Source organism: Oncorhynchus kisutch, linkage group LG28 (genome assembly GCF_002021735.2).
Source record: "Oncorhynchus kisutch isolate 150728-3 linkage group LG28, Okis_V2, whole genome shotgun sequence".
In the NCBI taxonomy this organism is placed as follows: Eukaryota; Metazoa; Chordata; class Actinopteri; order Salmoniformes; family Salmonidae; genus Oncorhynchus; species Oncorhynchus kisutch.
In genome coordinates, this window is record NC_034201.2 from 5881022 (window position 1) to 5905759 (window position 24738).

The following is a 24738-nucleotide window of genomic DNA, read 5'->3' on the forward strand; positions in this document are numbered from 1 at the left end:
GCAAGACAAAATATTCACGTGCCTTTGAACGGGATAAGGGAGTAGGTGCCCGGCGCACTGGTTTGAGTGGGTCAAGAACTGCAACGCTGCTGGGGTTTTTCCACACTCAAAAATGTCCCGTGTAGAATGGTCCGCCACCCAAACGACACGCAGCCACCTTGACAAAAGTGTGGGAAGCATTGGAGACAAATGTCGGCCAGCATCCCTGTGGAGTACACACCCGACGAAGTGAGACTGTACTGAGGGCAAAAGGGGTTACAACTCAATATTAGGAAGGTGTTCCTAATGTCTTCTACACTAGATTATTCCAACACATATACCCTGCATTATCCTAACCTTCTTACCTCAAAAAGGTGGACCTCAAACACTTCATCCTCCAGAGAGTCGGGTGCTTCCTTTGCAATTGCTAGGGAGAGAGAGAGAGAAAGGTTTGCTGTGTTAAGCGCACCAAATCAGCCATATTGGAGAACCGCAGATATCAAAAGACTTTGCACGGAACAAAAATACATTTGTAAAAACTATGGTAACAAAAGAAGTCCCCTCACTGTCAACTGCCTTTATTTTTAGCAAACTTAACATGTGTAAATATTTGCATGAACACAACAAGATTCGACAACTGAGAGTTCTTGCTGTGAGATGTCGTCCCACTCTTCCACCAAGGCACCTGCAAGTTCCCAGACATTTCTGTGGGGGGGGGGGGGACGAGCAGTATGGCTCGTGACATTGTCATGCTGGAGGGTCATGTCAGGATGAGCCTGCAGGAAGGGTACCACATGAAGGAGGAGGATGTCTTCCCTGTAACGCACAGCGTTGAGATAGCTTGTTGTCATTGCAGGCATTGCAGGCACAGTCCGATGATGCTGTGACACACTGCCCCAGACCATGATGGAACCTCCACCTCGATTTCCGCTCCAGAGTACAGGCCTCGGTGTAACTCATTCCTTCGACGATAAATGCGAATCCGACCATCACCCCCGGTGAGACAAAACCGTGACTCGTCAGTGAAGAGCACTTTTTGCCAGTCCTGTCTGGTCCAGCGACGATGGGTTCGTGCCCATAGGCGACGTGGTTGCCGGTGATGTCTGGTGAGGACCTGCCTTTACAACAGGCCTACAAGCCATCAGTCCAGCCTCTCAGCCTATTGCGGACAGTCTGAGCACTGATGGAGGGATTGTGCGTTCCTGGTGTAACTCGGGCAGTTGTTGTTGCCATCCTGTAGTTGTCCCGCAGGTGTGATGTTCGGATGTATTGATCCTGTGCAGGTGTTGTTACACGTGGTCTGCCACTGTGAGGACAGTCAGCTGTCTGTCCTGTCTCCCTGTAGCTCTGTCTTAGGTGTCTCACAGTACGGACATTGCAATGTATTGCCCTGGCCACATCTGCAGTCCTCATGCCTCCTTGCAGCATGCCTAAGGCAAGTTCACACAGATGAGCAGGGACCCTGGGCATCTTTCTTTTGGTATTTTTCAGAGTCAGTAGAAAGGCCTCTTTAGTGTCCTAAGTTTCAATAACTGTGACCTTAAATGCCTACTGCCTGTAAGCTGTTAGTGTCTTAACGACCGTGCCACAGGTGCATGTTCATGAATTGTTTATGGTTCATTGAACAGGCATGGAAGCATTGTTTAAACCCTTTACAATGAAGATCTGTGAAGTTATTTGGATCCTGAAAAAGGGACCTTTCTTTTTTTGCTGAGTTTATATACCGGTTTGTGAAAAGCCTCAAGTATTGCACTTAGCAGGACAACAAGAGGTCTACAGTAAAAAAAAATTAAAGTGAGAACTTTAGTCTTAATCGCCTAGTCACGTTTCAAATAGATTGGACAGGAGCCAATATCTAATTTGTACCAGTTACGGATTTAAGATAATAGGCTATGCACTAAATTGACAAAGTGCCATACCTAATTGCACTAAGCTGTAAAAAAAAGTATGGTCCATTTGCACCAAGACCAAGTTTGAGACATCCAGGTAAAGATTGAATGTAAAAGAAAAGAGGTGAATTGAGTGGTGTGCTTTTACCTCGGATGTAGAATGTGTAGGGGCTAAACCATATCAGGCACACTGAAGGATCGTGACCGGCATATTTGTTGGTTTGCAGCACTCAACAGTCATTGTGACAGCTCACCCCACAGGCTAGAATGGAGAAGAGTATGAGTGGTTACTGTGAGGTTAAATCTTTAGGAACATCTGAAAACAGATAGGATTGTTACTGGCATTGCTAATGTATTGCTCGATAGCTAGCATACCCTTGGCTTCTTATAGACAACCCCACCTCTTCACGGAGTATCTTAAATAAGACATCCATCTTATTTTAAGTACAAATAAATTAAACCTGCACTTTGTTTGAGGAAAATGTTCTTACCACGACTGATGTGGTTGTCTCACCTACTTATCTGAAGATGAATGCACTAAGTTGCTTTGGATAATGACTAAACATGCCAACAAAAAAATATTGCTTTTGTGTTCAACTAAGCAATAGGTTTTGGAAAGGTTTTGCTTGAGGTACAGTGCAAACACTGACTTTCTCACTGAGCAATAGTATCTGGTAAATTACAATCTCTGAAATATACACTGAACAAAAATATAAACGCAACATGTAAAGTGTCAGTCTCATGTTTCATGAGCTGAAATAAAAAAATGTAACCAGGTAAATGAACACATTCTCATTTACAGCAACAACCTGGGGAATAGTTACAGGGAAGAGGAGGGGGATGAATGAGCCAATTGTAAACTGGGGATGATTAAGTGACCGTGATGGTATGAGGGACAGATTGGGAATTTAGCCAGGACACCAGGGTTAACACCCATACTCTTACAATAAGTGCCATGGGATCTTTAATGACCTCAAAGAGTCATGACAGCCGTTTAACATCCCATCCGAAAGACAGCACCCTACACAGGGAAGTGTCCCCAATCACTGCCCTGGGGCATTGGGATATTTTTTCAGACCAGAGGAAAGAGTGCCTCCTACTGGCAATCCAACACCACTTCCATCAGCATGTGGTCTCCCATCCAGGGACTGAACAGAACCAACCCTGCTTAGCTTCAGGAGCAAGCCAGCAGTGGGATGCAGGGTGGTATGCTGCTGGCAAATAAATTAAATTAAATACATTTTTAAAAATGCCAGAAATGTTCCATATGCACAAAAAGCTTATTTTTGTGCACCCACATTTGTTTACATCCCTGTTAGTGAGCATTTCTCATTTGCCAAGATAATCCATCCACCTGACAGGTGTGGTATATGAAGCTGATTAAACAGCATGATCATTACACAGGTGCACCTTGTGCTGGGGACAATAAAAGGCCACTTAATTTTTGCAGTTGTGTCACTACACAATGCCACAGATTTCAAGTAGAGAGGTCTCTAAATATAAGCCCTGCTCTTATTTTAGGAAATTTGGTAGCACGCCCAACCAGCCTCACAACTGCAGACCACGTCATCCCAGGACCTCCTTTCCAGCTTCTTCACCTACGGGATCATCAGGGGAGAGGGGTGCTGATGAGTATTTCTGTCTGTAATAAAGCTATTTTGTGGGGAAAAACTCATTCTGACTGGCTGGGTCTGACTCCCCAGTGGATGGGCCTATGCCCTCCAAGGCCCACCCATGGCTGTGCCCCTGCCCAGTCATGTGAAAACCATAGTTAAAGGGTCTAATGAACTTATTTAAATTGACCTATTTCCTTATAATGAACTGTAACACAGTAAACACTTTGAAACTGTTACATTTCCATTTTTGTTCAGTATAATAAACTATTACTATATTACATACCATTGTGCGTGGGGCGCAGAATTCTGACAGATCCTTGTATTACTGTACCTTTACACATCTATCTCGTAAAAACCCTGCGTCGGTCACTTTTAGTGTTTAAAAGGACAGGGTTGGTGGTAACTTTCAAAATGATACCGATTGCTGAATGATCATTTTATCCAAATTGCAGGAAGCAATTCAAATCTATTATAAAATCAACAGTGAGCAGTTAAGGAAAGTTACAAACCACGACTTCGTCAGCATTCTCAGGAGTCAAGTCATTTGCAGACAACTTGATTGATTCAAAACAATTAGTACAGAACAAAACACTTTAAAATAGGAAACTGGTGTGTGGGTGTGTTTTGTTACATAATATTACCATCAGCACCCTTACTGTTCCACATCCTAAATGGTGTTCTCTGAATATCTCATTCCACAATCGCAACAACGCTAGTCATAATTTGAGCATCCTCTGCTATGGGGGATCTAGACATCATTTGTATACACAGGTCTTGGTACTAAATGTTTCCACCATGTTGATTCATATGTATTCCCTTATGATTAAAACCGCTTTTACATGGAGTCTTACATAGTTGAATCGTAGGCATTCATCTTGATGTTCAGTAAAGAGCTGGCCTTGGTGATGTAGTCGAGCGTCTCCTGACTGATTCTACCATCCCTGAGCGGGTGAGGGGTCAAATGTCAGTATTACAGTAACAAGATACTGTGTGTGACTAATGTAACTAAACATGTAAATTCAGCAAAAAAGAAATGTCCTCTGACTGTCAACTGTGTTCATTTCCAGCAAACTTAACATGTGTAAATATTCGTATAAACATAAGATTCCACAGACAAACTGAACAAGTTCCAGACATGTGACTAACAGAAGCGGAATAATGTCTCCCTGAACAAAGGGGGGGGGGGGGAATCAAAATAAAAACATTAATTAGCTGGTGTGGCCACCGGCTGCAATAAGTACTGCAGTGCATCTCCTCATGGACTGCACAAGATTTGCCAGTTCTTACTGTGAGATGTTACCACACTCTTCTACCAAGGCACCTGCAAGTTACCAGACACACGAGGGAGGAGGACGTCTTCCCGGCAACGCACAGCGTTGAGAATGCCTGCAAATAACAAGCTCAATCCGATGATGATGTGACACACCTCCCCAGACCATGACGGAACCTCCAGTGCGATCCCTCGGTGTAACGCTAATTCGTTCTACGATAAATGCGAATCTGACCATCACCCCTGGTGAGACAAAACCGTGACATGTAAGTGAAGAGCACTTTTTGCGAGCCCGGTCTGGTCCAGCGACGGTGGATTTATGCCCATAGGTGACATTGTTGCTGGTGATGTCTGGTGAGGACCTGCCTTACAACAGGCCTACAAGCCCTCAGTTCAGCCTCTCTCAGCCTATTGTGGACAGTCTGAGCACTGATGGAAGGATTGTGCGATCCTGGTGTAACTCAGGCAGTTGTTGCCATCCTGTACCTGTCCCGCAGGTGTGATGTTCAGATGTCCGGATCCTGTGCAGGTGTTGTTACACGTGGTCTGCCACTGCGAGGACGATCAGCTGTCCGTCCTGTCTCAGGCAGCTCACAGGACGTACATTGCAATTTATTGCCCTGGCCACATCTGCAGTCCTCATGCGTCCTTGCAGCATGCCTAAGGCACAATCACACAGATGAGCAGGGACCCTGGGCATCTTTCTTGTGATGTTTTCCCAGAGTCAGTAGAAAGGTCTCTTCAGTGTCCTAAGTTTCAATAACTGTGACCTTAAATGCCTACTGCCTGTAAGCTGTTAGTGTCTTAACGACCGTTCCACAGGTGCATGTTCATTAATTGTTTATGATTCATTGACCAAGCATGGGAAACCGTGTTTAAACCCTTTGCAATGAAGACATTTGGATTTTTACAAATGATCTTTGAAGGACAGGGTCCAGAGAAAGGGACCTTTCTTTTTTTTGCTTTGTTTAGTCAAGATGCTGACCGTTATGACCAACACCGTAGCTTGAATTATTCATTTACTACATCTGTCATGAATAGTTATGACCTGTGATACTCACTGACTCTTATCCAAGTCATCAAACTTGCAGAGGTATGGGAGTTTGGTCCTAATGATCTCAAATCCCTCCTGTAGAGATGTAGTCGTCTTCATCAGCGTCGGAATTCTTAAGCACTGACTGAAATATGACCAAATTAAAGGATCATTGTCGTGTTTCATAATTGCATTCAATAGGTTGAACAGCCTACCGCAACCATCTTCTGTATGCGTTTGCTGCTGATGAGGTTGGCTTCGGGCTTCACTGAAGATGCCAAGGGGTTGTGAAAGACACTCGTGGGGGTGTCCACTAAAAGTTGACTAGCAACATCAACTGGAACCTAAAAGACACCTACCATGAGCACCCACTGAATCTGCCCAAGAAGAGGCAAACAAAAGAAAAACCCAACCAAACTTAAAGACAGGAAGCATACCAAAAAGGTGGAACAAAACTAAATCAGACAAAGGAATGTTTTTCTAGAAATCAGATGGGGAGAGTCCCTCTACACCTCTCAAGAGGACTGGGCCAGCTACTCTTAAATAACACCTGGGCAGGTGAAAAACCTTCCCACTAACGTGATGGCAACCAGCACAGGTGGAACACATACTGACTAACGAGGTGACACCAACCAGAGTGCCCTGTGCGTTACAGTGCTATACGTGTTAAAGTCCAAAGCCTGTCGAGCAGAATACCGTGGATATATAAATAACTGGGCCACATTTTGACATTGACCTACATTCAAAAATGTAAATGTTTAGTTGTAACTGATAAATGTATGTTTTCACTCTTAACTAAAATATTATCAAAAGTCCTTACCTTGCTGACATCGTTGCTAATGTGGGACTGTGTGTCTTTGAGGCGTGAGATGTAGCTACTACTGAGACCCCCCACTACTGCCATCAGAGTGGTGAAGTTCTGCAGCTGTAACAACCTCTACAGAGAGACCAGAGAAAAAATATAACCCATCTGGGCACTAACAATAGCCAACGAAAGCACAACATGGAAGACAAGACAGACCAACGTCAAGAGGCAATTTGGGAGTTGACTCTCTTTCTGACCTGGGGGTTGACTCTCTTTCTGACCTGGGGGTTGACTCTCTTTCTGACCCGGGGGGGGGGGGGGGGGGGGGGGCTTGCTGTGAGCACCATCAGCTGGATCCACTGAGACACACTGTTGAAGTGGGTGATGAAGTCTACCGTGCAGCCATGCATCACAAAGCTGTGGTGGTCCTGGAACTGGAGGGTAAGGAACCGTCGTAGACACACTGTCCAATATATACATATACACACGGTCAAACGTGCACACAAACACACGGTCTCTCTCACACAAGTACAAATACAACGTATACTGCATAATTCAGCCAAGAGCAAATAAGTCAACTGAGTGAGACACAGAGAGAAGCTGGCGAACAGAGCCACCTGCTGGCCAGCCACACTCACCGGTATCCGACAGAAGGACATATGCTCCATGTAGCTGAGGTGCTCTGCTAGTTCAGATGAGTCCAGGTGATGAAAGAGGAGAGATGTCTTCCTCTTCTTGAAGTCAAACTGAGCCTGTCTTCTCCACTCATATGACGGCCTAGAGAGAATAAGATACGAACTTAAACTGTAGAAGTAGAAGTACTGTGAGAGTGGCTGGTTGTCGATGCCCTCATGCACTCTGAAATTCTTTATACTGTATCATTTAAATGGTATGCTAAGCTGTCACTGTGAGAAGACCATGGCTGCCTGGCTGCTTGCCTGCTTCCATGCTTGTATGATTTTCTGGCTGCAGACAGGCGGCACTTACACACTGTCAATGTTGATGAGTGTGTTCTGGTGCTCCCCTCCCTGCTAGGCCAGCTGCTCCTTCAGCCCTCTGATCTGCTCTGCCAGCTCTGGGTTCAGATCAACACTGCTGGGAACTCACTGATCCAGTACCTTATGGAGAGACAGGGTTAAAAGGACAGAAAGGCAGGAAGAAGTTAGTATTGTCATTTCTGGCGCAGAGCCAAAGAGTATGGAAATCAGATAACTACATGGATATAGTAATACATACATTAAGTATAAAATATACTGTGCATTCATGGCAATAATGGCTATCATCCAAGAAAGTTGTGAAGAGGGCACGACAACAGCTTTACCCACTCAGGAGACTGAAAAGATTTGGCATGGGTCCTCAGATCCTCAAAAAGTTCTACAGCTGCACCATCGAGACCATCCTGACCGGTTGCATCACAGCCTAGTACGGCAACTGATCGGCATCTGACCGTAGGCGCGACAGAGGATAGTGCGTACAGTCCAGTACATCACTGGGGCCAAGCTTTCTGCCATCCAGGACCCATATGCAAGGCGGTGTTAGAGGAAGGCCCAAAAAATTGTCTACAACTCCAGACACCCAAGTCATAGATTGTTCTCTCTGCTACCGCACGGCAAACTGTACCCAAGTGAGCCCCACGTTTAGGTCCAAAAGGTTCCCTTTTGACATAAGACTGCTGAACAATGAACCAAATTGCCACCCGGACTATTTACATTGAACCCCTCTCTTTGTTTGTACACTTCTGCTACTAGCTGTTTATTGTCTATACATAGTCATACAACAAGCAGAGGCTCAGGTGTTTGTTGTCTTTGATGATATTTTTATACTGTACCTACAGTTGAAGTCGGAAGTTTACATACACCTTAGCCAAATACGTTTAAACTCAGTTTTTCCCAATTCCTGACTTTTAATCCGAGCAATTTTAGGTCAGTTAGGATCACCATTTTATTTTAAGAATGTGAAATGTCAGAATAATAGTAGAGAGAATTATTTATTTCAGCTTTTATTTCTTTCATCACATTCCCAGTGGGTCAGAAGTTTACATACACTCAATTAGTATTTGGTAGCATTGCCTTTAAATTGTTTAACTTGGGTCAAACATTTCGGGTAGCCTTCCACAAGCTTCCCACAATAAGTTGGGTGAATTTTGGCCCATTCCTCCTGACAGAGCTGGTGTAACCGAGTCAGGTTTGTAGGCCTCCTTGTTTGCACACACTTTTTGAGTTCTGCCCACACATTTTCTATGGGATTGATGTCAGGGCTTTGTGATGGCCACTCCAATACTTTGATTATGTTGTCCTTAAGCCATTTTGCCACAACTTTATAAGTATGCTTGGGGTCATTGTTCCATTTGGAAGACCCATTTGCGACCAAGCTTTAACTTCCTGACTGATGTCTTGAGATGTTGCTTCAGTATATCCACATCATTTTCCACTCTCATGATGCCATCTATTTTGTGAAGTGCACCAGTCCCTCCTGCAGCAAAGCACCCCCACAACATGATGCTGCCACCCATGTGTTTCACAGTTAGGATGGTATTCTTTGGCTTGCAAGCATCCCCATTTTTCCTCCAAACATAACGATGGTCATTATTGCCAAACTGTTCTATTTTTGTTTCATCAGACCAGAGAACATTTCTCCAAAAGTACAATCTTTGTTTTATACTTAGTTTTTATTGTAGGAACACAAAGAAAGTACAAATAAAGTCAAATAAAAGAACAACAAAAAAAGATCTGGCAGTTACAGTGCACTTCATACCTTCATTATCATATCATCATATTAGTTACATTGACATCTTTGAATTAGAACTTTTCCAAGTACGAAACCCATTTTTTCCCAGTATTCTTGACCTCTCTCCTGTTGAGTTCTTAAAGCAAAGGTCATACGCTCCATGTGGTGTATTTCTTCTACAATGTCTATCCATTGTGTCACTGTGGGAGGGTCTTTTTGTAGCCATTTCCTAGTGATAGCCTTTTTACTGGCTGCCAGTAGGACCTTCAAGAGGTACTTTTCTCTATTGTGTAAGTTATCAGGTATTTCACCCATGTACAAAGAAATGAATGTTTGTTCTATGTCAAATCCCATTATTTTTCCAATGTTAGATCTTATTTCTCCCCAGTAAGTTTCGATTGCGGGGCAAGTCCAACAGATATGAGAGTAGTCCGCCCTCAATAGACCGCATTCTCTCCAACAAGGGTGTAGTGAGCCAGTCTGTTTTGATTTCAGTTTAGGTGTTATGAAGAAACGTATAACATTCTTCCAACATAATTCTCTCCATGACCTTGAGTTGGTGGAGCTTTGTTGAGTCTGTAATATGTTCAACCATGTTTCATCAGTTACTCCAATGTTAAGTTCCTCCCTCCCATTTCTTTTTAAAATAGTTTGTAGAATGTTTCTTTGAGGATTGAATACCCAAGTAGAGATTTGAAGTCGTTTTTTCGTTACCCCAAGTTGTATGCGTTAGTGAATACTTGGATTAATTTTAGAGGTGCTCGAGGGTCACTTTTATCCCCCTTAAGAAATAGTGTCGAACTTGTAGGTATCTGTAAAAATCTTGTTTATCCAAGCCATGTTTTTTACTTAGGTCCTGGAAGTTATCTAGGTTCCCATTCCTTATCATTGTACTGAATGATGTGATGCCTTTCTGCGTCCATTGTTTAAACCTGCTGTCCTGAGTTGCAGGGATGAAGCTGTGGTCGTATGCGGGCCAACTCAGCAGTTTGATCTCTCTGTCTAAATTATTTTGCTTAACTACCCTAAACCATGTCTTCAGAGAGAAATTAATCCACTGATTTTGTCTATTGTATATTTCTTTTACCATGTCCTTATTTCCCAAAACTGACTGTATGGGTATCTCTGTCAGCGTAGTCTCGATGTCTTTCCATTTGGATTCGTATTCTGAATTGCACCAACACACCAGAGGTCTCAATTGGGCTGACACATAATCATCTTTTAGGTTTGGTAAGGCCATACCACCACAGTTTTTTGGTAACTGTAATGTTGTATATCTAGTTCTTGGTCTCTTACTGTTCCAGATAAACCTTGATATCCGTTTATCCCATTCCCTAAACTGTTTAGACGGGATTTCTATGGGCAGTGATTGGAACAAATACAGTAACCTTGGCAGGACGTTCATTTTGATTTCTTAAATTCTACTACTAAGATCTAAGGGAAGTGAATTCCACCTGTCTAGGTCATCATATATTTTCTTGTTAATGTGATCGTAATTCATGCAATAAAAGTTTGAGTGTATCTTTTGGTAAATTTACTCCCAGATATTTTATGGATGAAGAGGTCCAGGTGAAGTTATACCTACTCTTCAGCTCTTCCTGTGGGGTATAATTATATACTAGGGCTTGGTTCTTGTGTACGTTAAGCACATACCCTGAATATGTTCCAAATGTTTGTAAAACATCCATCAATCTAGGTACACTTGAGCCTGGGTCTTTAAGGAATAACAGAACGTAATCAGCATACATGCATATCTTATGTTCACTGCCTCTTATTGTTATTCCCTCTAAGGTTGGGTCCTGTCTTATTGCCTGTGCTAATGGTTTGAGGTACAAGGAGAAGAGCGTGGGTGATAGATTACAGCCTTGTCTTGCCCCTCGCTCTAATTTTATCGTTCATGTCAAATGTCCATTTATCTTTATTCTAGCGGTCGGACATGAATACAGTGTTTTGATGCACTGTATCACTTCTTTGTTGAAACCAAATCTTTCCATAACTTGGAATAGATCATCCCATCCCACTGAATCAAATGCTTTTTCTGCATCTAGGCTGATTAATATTGCACTTGTCTTATTCTGAGTAATGTGGTCCATGACATGTAGTGTTCTCCTTATATTGTCCTGTGTCTGCCTATTTTGTATGAAACCAGTTTGATCTCCGTCAATCAATTCTGGGATTATGTTCTCCATTCTTTTGTCTATTATTGATGCATATAGTTTCGAATCTGTGTTAAGAATTGCGATAGGTCTATATGAACTGCATTCTTTCTTATCTTTACCCTCTTTTGGGATTACTGATATGATGGCCTCTCTCCATGACCCCCCTCCCTTAGAGTCCAGTTAAAACAGGCCTTAAGTAGAGGTGCTAATTGTTCTCTGGAGGTCTTGAACCATTCTGAAGGGAAGCCATCAGTGCCTGGAGACTTGTTGACTTTTTGTTGAGATATTGCTTTATTCATTTCTTTGGTGGATATTTCTAAAGTTAGTCTATCATTTTGCTCTGTCCCAATTGAGGGGAGATCAAGTGAGTTCAAAAAGTGCTCTATTGTCTGTGCATCTGCCTTCTCTGGTTGCTTGTACATATGTGTAATATGATTCAAATGCATTCTGTATTTCATCTAATTTGCATGTGATCTTTTTTGTTTTGGGGTCTTTTATTTTGAAAATGGTATTCTGTGCTTGTTGTTTCCTGAGTCTCCATGCTAGTAATCTGGTTGCCTTTGAGCCTGGTTCATAATATCGTTGTTTCAGGAACCTGAGCTTTTTCTCTACTTCTTCTCTATAAATGTGGTCAATTTCCTGTTTTACCTTTTGAATCTCTCGTAATATAAGAGGGTCTTTGTATTGACTATGAGATCGTTCTAAGTTTCTTAGGGTTTCCTGTCATTTCAGCAGTTTCTGTACTTTAATCTTTTTCTTGAGAGATGATGTGGCTATGATCTTCCCTCTAATAACCGCCTTAGCTGCATCCCACAATATAGCAGGAGATACTTCCCCATTATCATTATTCTCCAGATAGATATTCAAGTCTGTCTTTATTGATTCCTTGAATGCTGGATCATTCAGCATGCTTGTATTAAGTCTCCATATAGTATTTCTTGGTTTGCTATCAAGGTGTAGAGTTAGGTAAACTCCATTATTATGAAGTCACTCTGCCCGATCCTACAATCCTTAAGCCTGTGTCTATCTGCACTGTACATAAAAAGTAGTCTAACCTGGAGTATTCAGTGTGGCGGGCTGAGTAAAAAGTATATTCCTTATCGGTCTTGTGGATGTCACGCCATACATCGAGCAGTCCTAGATCCTGGCGTATCCTATTGATCTTCTTGGCAACTAGGCTCATTTTCCTATTTTGGTTTGTACTGTCCAATTTTGAGTTTAGAATTGTGTTAAAGTCCCCTCCACAGATAAGAGTGCCAGTGGTTTCTGTGGCAATTAAATTAAACACCTTCCCGTAGAAGACCATGTCACTCCCTGGGGGTGCGTATACATTAAATAATGTAACTTCCTTGTTATCCAGTTTACATTTAACAAGTATAAATCTACCCTCCTTGTCTTTTATTTCTGACATAAACTGAAAATTAACTGAATTTGGGATCAAGATTTGCAACTCCCCTTCTACCCATTTTGTAAGAAGAAAAAAAAGTGTTCCTATATCCCATTTTCTTGAGTTTCTCGTGTTCAGGTGTGGATAAGTGAGTTTCCTGACAGAATAGTATGTCAACTCTCCTCCCGTGTCATCTTTGCTATGACCTTACTTCTCTTGATGTCACTCCCCATTCCGTTGACATTGAGACTTATTATGACCTTAAATTTCCCATGATGCATCGATACAAATAAAACACCCTGTGCACCATATCTGCCTGCTTATCATGAACCTAAAAATGAACGAAAAATCAAGAACGATAATAAAGTAAACCAAAGTGGGAAAATGCTTTGGTATTTAGACTCCCATGTCAGAGGACTGTCTCTTGCCTCTGGGGTTTGAGGGGATGAATTCAGTGTCGTCTTCAAGTATGCCCTTGAATAGACCCTCCACGAAGTTGGGCATAGAGTATTTTTCTGCACCCTCTACTACGTTATAAAGTCTAATGTTGTTTCGACGTGAGAAACCTTTGAGTTCTGTCACTTTTGCCTGTAGTGCGTGTTGGCTTTTCAGTGACTGTACAAGTATTTCCTTGACTGCTGAGTTCCATGTGTCTGTTTCCCCAATGCGCTGTTCTGCGTCCCCCATTCTTGTAGATATGCTGTGAAGTTCTAATTTGTTTTCTTCCAGTTTCTGGTTAATGTCCTTCTTGAACTCATTTAGTTATTTTCTTACATCTTCTCGAAGTTCCTCTCATAAGCCTGTGAGCGCCTCGGGCAATTCCTCCTTCATCACCTCACGAAATGAGGGTTCTTTTGGTGCTGCTATCTTATTTGCGCAATTTTTTTTATTTTACCTTTATTTAACCAGGTAGGCTAGTTGAGAACAAGTTCTCATTTGCAACTGCGACCTGGAAAAGATAAAGCATAGCAGTGTGAACAGACAACACAGAGTTACACATGGAGTAAACAATAAACAAGTCAATAACACAGTAGAAAAAAAAGAGAGAGTCTATATACAGTGCCTTGCGAAAGTATTCGGCCCCCTTGAACTTTGCGACCTTTTGCCACATTTCAGGCTTCAAACATAAAGATATAAAACTGTATTTTTCTGTGAAGAATCAACAACAAGTGGGACACAATCATGAAGTGGAACGACATTTATTGGATATTTCAAACTTTTTTAACAAATCAAAAATTGAAAAATTGGGCGTGCAAAATTATTCAGCCCCTTTACTTTCAGTGCAGCAAACTCTCTCCAGAAGTTCAGTGAGGATCTCTGAATGATCCAATGTTGACCTAAATGACTAATGATGATAAATACAATCCACCTGTGTGTAATCAAGTCTCCGTATAAATGCACCTGCACTGTGATAATCTCAGAGGTCCGTTAAAAGCGCAGAGAGCATCATGAAGAACAAGGAACACACCAGGCAGGTCCGAGATACTGTTGTGAAGAAGTTTAAAGCCGGATTTGGATACAAAAAGATTTCCCAAGCTTTAAACTTCCCAAGGAGCACTGTGCAAGCGATAATATTGAAATGGAAGGAGTATCAGACCACTGCAAATCTACCAAGACCTGGCCGTCCCTCTAAACTTTCAGCTCATACAAGGAGAAGACTGATCAGAGATGCAGACAAGAGGCCCATGATCACTCTGGATGAACTGCAGAGATCTACAGCTGAGGTGGGAGACTCTGTCCATAGGACAACAATCAGTCGTATATTGCACAAATCTGGCCTTTATGGAATAGTGGCAAGAAGAAAGCCATTTCTTAAAGATATCCATAAAAAGTGTTGTTTAAAGTTTGCCACAAGCCACCTGGGAGACACACCAAACATGTGGAAGAAGGTGCTCTGGTCAGATGAAACCAAAATTGAACTTTTTGGCAACAATGCAAAACGTTATGTTTGGCGTAAAAGCAACACAGCTCATCACCCTGAACACACCATCCCCACTGTCAAACATGGTGGTGGCAGCATCATGGTTTGGGCCTGCTTTTCTTCAGCAGGGACAGTTAAGATGGTTAAAATTGATGGGAAGATGGATGGAGCCAAATACAGGACCATTCTGGAAGAAAACCTGATGGAGTCTGCAAAAGACCTGAGACTGGGACGGAGATTTGTCTTCCAACAAGACAATGATCCAAAACATAAAGCAAAATCTACAATGGAATGGTTCAAAAATAAACATATCCAGGTGTTAGAATGGCCAAGTCAAAGTCCAGACCTGAATCCAATCGAGAATCTGTGGAAAGAACTGAAAACTGCTGTTCACAAATGCTCTCCATCCAACCTCACTGAGCTCGCGTTGTTTTGCAAGGAGGAATGGGAAAAAATTTCAGTCTCTCGATGTGCAAAACTGATAGAGACATACCCCAAGCGACTTACAGCTGTAATCGCAGCAAAAGGTGGCGCTACAAAGTATTAACTTAAGGGGGCTGAATAATTTTGCACGCCCAATTTTTCAGTTTTTGATTTGTTAAAAAAGTTTGAAATATCCAATAAATGTTGTTCCACTTCATGATTGTGTCCCACTTGTTGTTCATTCTTGACAAAAAAAGACAGTTTTATATCTTTATGTTTGAAGCCTGAAATGTGGCAAAAGGTCGCAAAGTTCAAGGGGGCCGAATACTTTCGCAAGGCACTGTACATTGTGTGCAAAAGGCATGAGGAGGTAGGCGAATTATTACAATTTTGCAGATTAACACTGGAGTGATAAATGATCAGATGGTCATGTACAGGTAGAGATATTGGTGTGCAAAAGAGCAGAAAAGTAAATAAATATAAACAGTATGGGGATGAGGTAGGTAAAATTGGGTGGGCTATTTACCGGTAGACTATGTATCGGTTAGCTGCTCAGATAGCAGATATTTGAAGTTGGTGAGGGAGATAAAAGTCTCCAACTTCAGCAATTTTTGCAATTCGTTCCAGTCACAGGCAGCAGAGAACTGGAACGAAAGGCGGCCAAATGAGGTGTTGGCTTTAGGGATTATCAGTGAGATACACCTGCTGGAGCGCGTGCTACGGGTGGGTGTTGCCATCGTGACCAGTGAACTGAGATAAGGCGGAGATTTACCTAGCATGGACTTGTAGATGACCTGGACCCAGTTTGCTGAGTAGAGTGTTGGAAGCTATTTTGTAGATGACATCGCCGAAGTCGAGGATCTGTAGGATAGTCAGTTTTACTAGGGTAAGTTTGGCGGCGTGAGTGTAGGAGGCTTTGTTGCGGAATAGAAAGCCGACTCTAGATTTGATTTTAGATTGGAGATGTTTGATATGAGTCTGGAAGGAGAGTTTACAGTCTAGCCAGACACCTAGGTACTTATAGATGTCCACATATTCTAGGTCGGAACCATCCAGGGTGGTGATGCTAGTCGGGCAGCGAACGGTTGAAAAGCATACAGCAGTTGGAGGCCACGGATGGAGTGTTGTATGGCATTGAAGCTCGTTTAAAGGTGAGATAATACAGTGTCCAAGGCAAGGAAGGGACAGAAGTATACAGAATGGTGTCGTCTGCGTAGAGGTGAATCATGGAATCGCCTGCAGCAAGAGCAACATCATTGATATATACAGAGAAAAGAGTCGGCCCGAGAATTTAACCCTGTGGCACCCCCATAGAGACTGCCAGAGGACCGGACAGCATGCCCTCCGATTTGACACACTGAACTCTGTCTGCAAAGTAGTTGGTGAACCAGGCAAGGCAGTCATTAGAAAAGCCGAGGCTACTGAGTCTGCCGATAAGAATATGGTGATTGACAGAGTCGAAAGCCTTGGCCAGGTCGATGAAGACGGCTGCACAGTACTGTCTTTTATCGATGGCGGTTAATGATATCGTTTAGTACCTTGAGCGTGGCTGAGGTGCACCCGTGACCGGCTCGGAAACCAGATTGCACAGCGGAGAAGGTACAATGGGATTCGAGATGGTCAGTGACCTGTTTGTTGACTTGGCTTTCGAAGACCTTAGAACAGGCAGGGCAAGATGGATATAGGTCTGTAGCAGTTTGGGTCCAGGGTGTCTCCCCCTTTGAAGAGGGGGATGACTGCGGCAGCTTTCCAATCCTTGGGGATCTCAGACGATATGAAAGCGAGGTTGAACAGGCTGGTAATAGGGGTTGCGACAATGGCGGCGGATAGTTTCAGAAATAGAGGGTCCAGATTGTCAAGCCCAGCTGATTTGTACGGGTCCAGGTTTTGCAGCTCTTTCAGAACATCTGCTATCTTGGGTAAAGCAGAACCTGGAGAGGCTTGGGCGAGTAGCTGCTGGGGGGGGGGGGGGGTGGAGCTGTTGGCCGAGGTTGGAGTAGCCAGGAGGAAGGCATGTCCAGCCGTTGAGAAATGCTTGTTGAAGTTTTCGATAATCATGGATTTATCGGTGGTGACCGTGTTACCTAGCCTCAGTGCAGTGGGCAGCTGGGAGGAGGTGCTCGTGTTCTCCATGGACTTTACAGTGCCCCAGAACTTTTTGGAGTTAGAGCTACAGGATGCACATTTCTGCCTGAAGAAGCTGGCCTTTGCTTTCTGACTGACTGACTGCTTGTATTGGTTCCTGACTTCCCTGAACAGTTGCATACTGCGGGGACTATTCGATGCTATTGCAGTCCGCCACAGGATGTTTTTGTGCTGGTCGAGGGCAGTCAGGTCTGGAGTGAACCAAGGGCTATATCTGTTCTTAGTTCTGCATTTTTTGAACGGAGCATGCTTATCTTATCTTATTTTACCAGGCATCCTCAACTGACGGGATGAGGTCAATATCCTTCCAGGATACCCGGGCCAGGTCGATTAGAAAGGCCTGCTCGCAGAAGTGTTTTAGGGAGCGTTTGACAGTGATGAGGGGTGGTCGTTTGACTGCGGATCCGAGGTGGATACAGGCAATGAGGCAGTGATTGCTGAGATCCTGGTTGAAGACAGCGGAGGTGTATTTGGAGGGCCAGTTGGTCAGGATGACGTCTATGAGGGTGCCTTCGTTTACAGATTTAGGGTTGTACCTGGTGGGTTCCTTGATGATTTGTGTGAGATTGAGGGCATCTAGCTTAGATTGTAGGACTGCCGGGGTGTTAAGCATATCCCAGTTTAGGTCACCTAACAGAACAAACTCTGAAGCTAGATGTGGGGCGATCAATTCACAAATGGTGCCCAGGGCACAGCTGGGGGCTGAGGGGGGTCGGTAGCAGGCGGCAACAGTGAGAGACTTATTTCTGGAGTGAGAATTTTTTAAATTAGTAGTTCGAACTGTTTGGGTGTGGACCTGGAAAATAAGCCTGCAAAGTAATGTCAATCTCTGCAGTAGACTGCAACTCCTCCCCCTTTGGCAGTTCTATCTTGACGGAAAATATGGAAATCTCAGAATTTTTGGTGGCCTTCCTGAGCCAGGATTCAGACACGGCAAGGACATCAGGGTTAGCTGAGTGTGCTAAAGCAGTGAGGGATAGCTTCGGTACTGCGTGCAAGCTAGCTGTGAAGATCAGAAGTAGTGGTCCAGGGATTACGGCAGGAATCCGGCGTTGTTGTGGAGAGACAGTTCGATACTGGTAGACTGGCGAGTAATTATCCAGGGTAAAAAAAACTAGCTGGCTGTGCAGAAGGTAAAAGCCCCTAGCAGTGGCTAACAATGACTAAATAGCTTGTAGCTAGTTAGCTGGTTAGCTTCTGGAGGTTCTTGAATGTGTTCTAAAAATTTAAAATAATCGCGATTCCGTATCACATTGGGTGAGGCAGGTTACCGGAAGGTATAATCGAATTAAAAATCTAAAAGAGATTGAAAAAAAAAATGGGTCCAGTGAGTGGTTGGGCTGGCTGGGGACACAGCGATTCAGACAGTTAGCAGGCCTGTGCTAACAAGCTAACAGTTAGTAGGCCGGGGCTAAACAAGTTAGCAGTTAGCAGACCGGGGCTAAACAAGCTAGCAGTTAGTAGACCGGGGCAGGCTAGCAGTTAGCAGGCCGAATTAGCAAGCAGATACTAAGGGCTAGAAAGTTAGCCTTTGGGGGACGTCGCGATGGGGTTAAGTCTGTTTATGCCTCTTCGTGCGGTGACATCGATAGACCGGTCGTGGGTCCGGATATTGTAGCCCAGGAGTATGCTTCGGTGGTAGCACAGGAGCCCTGGCCGGGCTAGCTTCAAGCTAAGTGGATGGAAACGCTAGCCAGGAGTAGTCATCCGGGGTTGCGGTTAGCTAGTTGTGAAGATCCAGATGAAAATGTTCCGTTTGCGGTGGGAATCCGGGGATAAAAATAATACGTCCGTTATGCTCTGGTTAGAGTCGCGTTGTTCGAACTGGCGAGAGCTTTCAGAGCTAAAGGTTAGCTGATGACTGCTAGCAATGGTTTGCTGACTGATAGCTGGTAGTTAGCTGGCTAGCTTCAGTTGAGGGGTTCCAGAACCGAAGTAAATATAAATACTTTAGAAGAAAAGAAAGCAGATCCACGTTACATTGGGTGAGGCGGGTTGCAGGAGGGTAATTTAGATGGTGAGGTTTAGCAAAATATTTTAAAAGATATGCGAAGAAAAATATGTAAAAACGATATATACAAGGGACACGACACGACAAGACGTCTGACTGCTACGCCATCTTGGATATTACCTAGCATTAGGCATTTTGGTTTCATCGACGATTATATCTTCTGCTGTCTTGTTACGGGCTGTTGTTGTAGCTCCGCGACCTTTTCCTATTTTCTCCTTCTCCATTTTGCGTAGGTTGTTATAATGCTCAGAGTAAATACTTGAATTTTTTCTTATTGTGTTTCTTTTTATTATTACTTTTTATTTTAGTCTACTTGGTAAATATTTTCTTCTTCTTGAACTGTTAAGTAAGCATTTCACAGTAAAGTCTACACTTGTTGTTTTCGGCGCATGTGACCAATAAAGTTTGATTTGATTTTGATTTGATATGTCCTACGGAAATACTATGCCTATTGCTTACAGGGAAATCATATAAATCAAATCATATTTTCTTGGTCACATACACGTGGTTAGTAGATGTTAATGCGAGTGTAGCGAAATGCTTGTGATTCTAGTTCCGACTATGCAGTGATATCTAACAAGTAATCTAACAAATTCACAACAACTACCTTATACACACACAAATGCAAAGGGATGAATAAGAATATGTACATATAAATATATGGACGAGCGATGGCCGTGCGGCATTGGCAAGACGCAGTAGATGGTATAAAATATAGTATATACATTTGCGATGAGTAATGTGGGATATGTAAACATTCTTAAAGTGGCGTTATTTAAAGTGACTAGTGACACCTTTGTGTCACTTGTGGCCAGAGATTTGAGTCTGTACGTTGGCAGCAGCCTCTCTATGTTAGCGATGGCTGTTTAACAGTCTGATGGGTTACTGTTGAAACACAAGCCCAGAATCTCACAACTAAGACCTGAAACAGTTCTTTCTCTGTAGTGCTCCATATTCACTCACTTGATAAGATGGCACATTTGTGACCCGCGTTCAGGCGGACAGTTTTCCATCCAGAGACCTGTTTGAGTGGTTAAGGAGCAAAATGAATTTTCCACCAAAAATGATTAGAGTCCGTTTGTCTGCTAAATCCTAGGGGCCATCGCTATATGTCAAAAATAACCCTCTACTAGCATCTGGCACATACATTTTTTTAATAAAGAGAATAGTAGTGTGTCATTTGTCTGAAAGGATACTTGTTGGAGAGTTTCTTGGCCAGGTCAGCAGAGGAGATGTACCAGGGATGTATCGTGAGAAACATCTGGACCAGAGTCTCATCACTCAGCCTGCCTGAGATACGTGGATGAGCTTCACTGTACAAGGCAAGCCGCCAGATATTGTGTGATTCATTTAAATGGAAACTGCTGTAGTTGTGCACACAAACAAAACAACAACAAACAAAACGATCAAAATGTTATCTAAGCAAAGCACCGTCTTCAACTAAATCAGACACTACACCAAAAGGGAGGAAATTAGTGAATCCTTACCAAATGCTTTGATGCAAGCATCAGTTAGATCATCCGCTATCGCTGACTGATCCAATTCGATGAACTTCATCCTCCTCTGGTTCTCTCTCCAATGCCCCTTTCTGTTGTCTCCTCCGTTCGAACACACAGTGAGATTGTGATGAGGTGTGGGATTCAGAAGAAAGGCTGTGTGTTTGCTATTCTGTTGGGCAAACCTTCCAACAGAGCCCTCTGATGAGTCTGTTAGTCCTCAGGCAGGCAGCTACCCTGCTCCAGTCAACAAGCCAAGCAACTCTTCCGCTTTCATGAGGATTTCAGTTTAAGTGTGCAGAACGCCTCACCTTAACACATGAACGTTGGTACGGACATGAAAACAAAAAAAGACTCTCAGACGAGTATGTTCTACCCATCTGAGAGTAGGCCTAGCAAATTGGTATTCATCTGTTCACTCACTGATGTTAATACCAAGTGGTCTATTTCTGTGACAAAAGAACCAGCAATATTGCAATATTTTGGTTTTAATCATTCATCCTTCCACATCAATGTTTGATCTGATTATAAATGATGAAAGGAAAAGATCATCTCAGCCAAATGATTACCCATCAGACAGAGATCAAAGTGTGTTGGTGGCTGTTCAATCTTTCCCACGTATTAAATAAATGTCAAACACAATTAGACATTGCTCTGTTTTGCATACATTTCCTGACCTATTAGATACAGTAGATGAGTCATTACAACACTATTCCCAGCACTTGACACTACAACCAGTCTAACAACCAAATTATATTAGATCATAAAAAATGTCTTACCCTCTTGAATTGACCCCAGCAGTATTGTCATGAGGTGTGTAAAACTGGAAAATTGTCTGTCATCAAGTGGATAGCAAACATCAAGGGAACTTATTTGACCCTGTTAAGACCTCCTTAACTATCTCACTAAATGTAAATGTTAATGCTGTATATTGAAAGTCATTAGGATCCCATCAGAAGACTACGAAAGCTGTCGGAACCCCTCCATCCCATAAAGTATTCAAAGCAGTTTGTCTGACTGAAACTGCTCTCAGTTTCCTTTTTGCTGAGCAATTTATGTGCGGTCACATTCCCTTCTCTTGACCGCGCCCCAAAGTGTCAACCACCTTTCCTCTCAATAAAGTAAATGCGCTAACAAAGTACTGCTGTGGTCATGGAAACATGTTTGTCTCCCCTCTCTCTCTTCCCGTCAACACACATACGCACACACACATCCTGAGGGTGGGGGTGTAATCGTGGTTTTCCTTTCTAGTTATTCTATTTGTTTGAGGTTGCAAATCTGTGTTTCAAGTATGTTTCAGATTTGAGATTCTTCAAAGTAGCCACGATTTGACTTGATGACAGCTTTGCACACTCTTGGGCACTCTCTCAAACAGCTTCACCTGGAATGATTTTCCAACAGTCTTGAAGGAGTTCCCACATATGCTCAGCACTTGGTTTTCCTTCACTCTGCGGTCCAACTCCTCCCAAACCATCTCAATTGGGTTGAGGTTGGGTGATTGTGTAGGCCAGGTCATCTGATGCAGCACTCTATCACTCTCCCTCTTGGACAAATAGACCTTACACAGCCTGGAGGTGTGTTGGATCATTGTCCTGTTGAAAAACAAATGATAGTCCCACTAATCGCAAACCAGATGTGATGGCGTATCGCTGCAGAATGCTGTGGTAGCCATGCTGGTTAAGTGTGCCTTGAATTCTAAATAAATTACTGACAGTGTCATCAGCAAAGCACCCCCACAAAACCATACATCCTCCTACATGTGTCCCGGTGGGAACCATACATGCGGAGATCATCCTATCATCTACTCACAAAGACACGGCAATTGGAACCAAACATTTAAAAAAATGGACTCATCAGACCAAAGGACAGATTTCCACCGGTCTAATGTCCATTGCTCGTGTTTCTTGGCCCAAGCAAGTCTCTTCTTATTATTGGTGTCCTTTGTTAGTGGTTTCTCTGAAGAAATTAGACCATGAAGGCCTGATTCACACAGTCTCCTCTGAACACTTTATGTTGAGATGTGTCTGTTACTTGAACTCTGTGAAGCATTTATTTGGGCTGCAATTTCTTAGGCTGACAACTCTAATGAACTTATCCTCTGCAGTAGAGGTAACTCTGGGTCTTCCTTTCCTGTGGCGGTCCTCATGAGAGCCGGTTTCATAGCGCTTGATAGTTTTTGCAACTGTACTGACATTTTCCGGATTGACGGACCTTCATGTGATGGACTGTCGTTTCTCTTTGCTTATTTGAGCTGTTCTTGCCATTATATGGACTTGGTCTTTTACCAAATAGGGCTATCTTCTGTATACCAACCCTACCTTGTCACAACACTACTGATTGGCTCAAATGCAATAAGAAAGAAATTCCACAAATTAACTTTTAACAAGGCACACCTGTTAATTGAAATGCATTACAGGTGACTACCTCATGAAGCTGGTTGAGAGAATGCCAAGAGCGTGCAAACTGTCATCAAGGAAAAGAGAGGCTACTTTGAAGAATCTCAAATCTCAAATATATTTGGTTACATTTGGTTACTACACGATTCCATATGTGTTATTTCATAGTTTTGATGTCTTCACTATTATTCTACAATGAATAATAGTTTTTTTTAAATAAAGAAAAACCCTGCAATGAGTAGGTGTCCAAACTTGACCGGTACTGTATGTCTGTGTGTTTTCACCATATGCTTGCTCATCCAGATTCACAATTTGCCTTTCTGTAGGCCGTCATTGTAAATAAGAATTTGTTCTTAACTGACTTGCCTAGTTAAATAAAGGTTAAATGCCAACATATGCATATGACAACAAGAGGACATGTTTGGAGAATATTTGTATTCTCACATATTTTAAATGCATCTGCAAGATATCTATGAAGATAAAGTCAATTAGATGATCAAATAACAAGCTGATGTACTCAGAGAAAATCACAAACAGACAGTAACTGTGCCCAAGCGGTCAAGCTCTAGTTTCCTGCTCCCTCTGTCCAGGCCAAGGGGTCATTTCTTATTCTACTGATTCTACTATTCTACTGATGTTTGCTAGGAAACAATGTGAGTACTACAGTGGTTATACTCACACTGTTTCCTACTACAGTGAGTACTACAGTTGTGGCGTAGGAGGAAGATTGGAACATTGTCAAACAAGAGATTGTGAGTTCAGATCCCAAGTGAGGAAATTACTTTACAAATTGAAAACATTTTATGTTAAAAGCACTGTGTGTGTCATTAGTTCCATATAATTTTTTGGGAAAATGCCCAAATAATAATTTCTAGTTGAATGAACATGCGAGACAAGCAAACACATAATTTTAAGTTGACTGAAAGTTTTCTCAAACAATGTTTTTTTTTTTTCAGCTAACACTTGGACCGAAAAGTTGAGTAAACAGTGAAGGAGGGTGTTGATTACTCGAAGTCATTGGAGTACATCATGTACTGTACACTTTCATGATATTAATAACAAAGACCGCAATTGAAATGTAATACAATCCTGTTTTTTTTGTATATTATATTTAAAACAATATCATTTAATCTCACAAGAAACGCAATCGTTTTGTTAATTTAAAGTGGGGTTGTGTTGTTGGAAATGTGGAAGGTTTGGCTCATTCCCTGCCAGTACCTCTGCCGGGTGTCACCCTTCTGTTCTCTTCTTTGTAAACATGTTTTTTTTGTGAAGTATTGCGTCTTGTTATTTTCTACCCTTTTCAGATATTGAATTGTTGAGGTCTTTCACAAATGGTTAACATATTTTAAGAGTTTAAAACTTCATTAACTTTTTCAGTATGAAACCTTCTACTGTTAGTAACCTCACTGAAGGGAGAAAACACAATAATGACTACACCATCCTAATGTAGAAAGGTCACAAATAAATATTGCCTTTCC

At 42.6% G+C, this 24738-nt stretch overlaps 1 pseudogene; it reads right to left on the bottom strand.

Annotated features, from left to right (window-relative positions):
- Window positions 1-27: 27 nt before the first annotated feature.
- Window positions 28-21110, bottom strand: LOC109872722 (RAS guanyl-releasing protein 2-A-like; annotated as a pseudogene).
- Between the last annotated feature and the right edge of the window lie 3628 nt (window positions 21111-24738).